The sequence below is a fragment of the Heterocephalus glaber genome, unplaced genomic scaffold, assembly GCF_053883595.1.
Source record: "Heterocephalus glaber isolate CG9 unplaced genomic scaffold, H.glaber_assembly_v1.0 deba00001698, whole genome shotgun sequence".
In the NCBI taxonomy this organism is placed as follows: domain Eukaryota; kingdom Metazoa; phylum Chordata; class Mammalia; order Rodentia; family Bathyergidae; genus Heterocephalus; species Heterocephalus glaber.
The window spans coordinates 2,306-4,610 of NW_028258419.1; positions in this window are offsets into that span (position 1 = coordinate 2,306).

The following is a 2,305-nucleotide window of genomic DNA, read 5'->3' on the forward strand; positions in this document are numbered from 1 at the left end:
GCCTCTCGTTCTGCGCCTCTCTAATCCCTTTCCTCCTGCCTTCCTTCACTATCAGTTATTCAGTTTTATATTTTTTACTAAATATGCATGTCTGTAATTAATCTGTGGAATTGTTTTGCATGCATTAAACTTTGTCTTATCATCCTGTAAATCTTGTTTTGTGACTTGCTTCTTCCTACGGGGATTAGGCTTTGAAATTTATCTGTGTTGAAATGTTTCACTTATGTTCACTGCTGTCTGAATATGCTACTTACTGATTTTGTATCCAGTTTGTTAATGGACATTTAGGTTGTTTCTGTATGGTTGCTATTATTTTTTTCATTAAGTTTATTGGTACATTTTAGGTATACAATACAGTTACATTCATCACTAGGAATTTGTAACTTTACATGATATATCTTGGTTCTTATTTTTTCCCCCAGTCACCTGCCCTCCCGTCAACCCCTCCACCAGCCTCCTGTGCATTTCTTCTACACATTCGTGAGAGTTCTCTGGGCTGGATATTGAGGTGTGGCATTTCTTGGTCATGGAGTTTGTGAACTTTCAACTCTACAAGGCGATACCCAGGTGTCCTTTGACGTTTACCCTCCCACCAGCTGTGGGTGGAGTTCCTGTGGGTCCACGTCCCCGCCAGCGCTGTTTACTATCACCCTCTGTACTGTTTTCAAAGGTGATGGGTCTGGGACGGCACCTTGGCATCGTTGAAAAATGCACTTCCTTATTCTTGATGGGATTCATCATGTTTTCATATGTTTGCCGTTTACATTTCATTTCCTCTGAATTTCGGGTTCATTTTCCTATTCAAATTCTCATCTTTTCACAAGCTAGATGCTGAGTCTCCACTTTTCCCATCGTGACATCACTGTCTGCTTTGTCTATGGCATCGTTCATCATCTAAGGGCTTTACTTTTAATGTAGTAAAGCTAATGAATAAGTTCTTTTTTTTTTTTTTTAGCTGTTTTGGGGGTTGAACCCGGGACCTTTGCACTGAGCTACATTCCCAACCATTTTTTAATTTTTAATTTTGATACAGTGTCTCATTAAGTTGCCCAGGCTGGGCTCAAACTTTTCAATCCTCCTGCCTCAACCTCCTAAAGTGCTTTGCAGGCACAAGGTCTTGAGTTCCATTACCAGCACCGCAAAAAAAAAAACCTACAGTGTTGGGATTACAGGCGTGCACCACCATGCTTGGCCATGACTCTTATTCCTTATAATTTGCTCAAAAAGTCCTTCCCAACCTAAATACCAGACATTTTCTCACCAACTCCCCACCCCCAAGTTAAACATGCTTCTTTCCAAATGTGGGTACTTGGTCCATTTGTAATTTCTTCTGATGTATTGCATGATATAGGAATTACTTTTCAAATTTTCATGTAAATAACCAGTTTCCCAGTACCACTTATGTAACCGTGGGTGGGCTCTCCAGCAATCCATTACGGTGGTTTTATGGTACAGATTCATGAAGGTCCCCAAAAGCCATGTGTCCAGAGTGGGGGATTAGAGGACGAGAAGCTAGAGGACTTCACAGCTGCAGCTGCTGTTAGGAGGTGGGCTGGGCTGGAGGGGGTGGGTCCTGGGGCCACCTCTGCGGGGTGCATCTCCCACCCTGGCTCTTCAGGTCTCTCTGCTTCCTTGCTGCTGGGAGTGAGCTGCTTTCCCCACCACACCCTTCCCCCAGGCCATTTCTACCTCCAAACCAACCAACCAAGGAAGAAACAGAGCCAAGAGCAACCTGTTCCCCTTCAAGGTGTGAGTGTCAGGTACTCAGTCCCAGCAGTGGGAAATGACTAACAGTGGTGTCGAATTTTCTCTTACAGCTTCGGCTGTTTGGCAGCACCTATTCCACTTCAAGTTTTTAAAAATTCCTACCCTGATGCCAAACTGTTGCTGTGACTGTAATTTCCCCTAAGTCTACATGTCTGGTAGAGAACACCTCCCCCTGCTTAATCCATTTCATGGGCCTTACTCTTCCTTATGAATTTTAAGGTTACTTTTTTAGGTATTTTTCCCCAGCATTTTAAATGTTTGTGGTTGGAGGCTCATCCAGGTTATTTTCTTCCTGATTAATGATGGTGTAGATCTAGTTTTTATTTGTCAATTAAAAATGGAAATAATAAAATTAAAAGTTAATTATTATTTTATTATTTCCTTTAAAAATTAATTAATGAGCACTAAAGAGCTGCAGGGATCCTCCATTTGGCCCTCGTGGGAACCCCAAGGCAGGCCCCACTGTTCCCCACCACATGACAGAGGAGGAAACGGAGCCAGAGTGTGGCTAAGTCACTTTCCAAGGTCACTTGTTAGT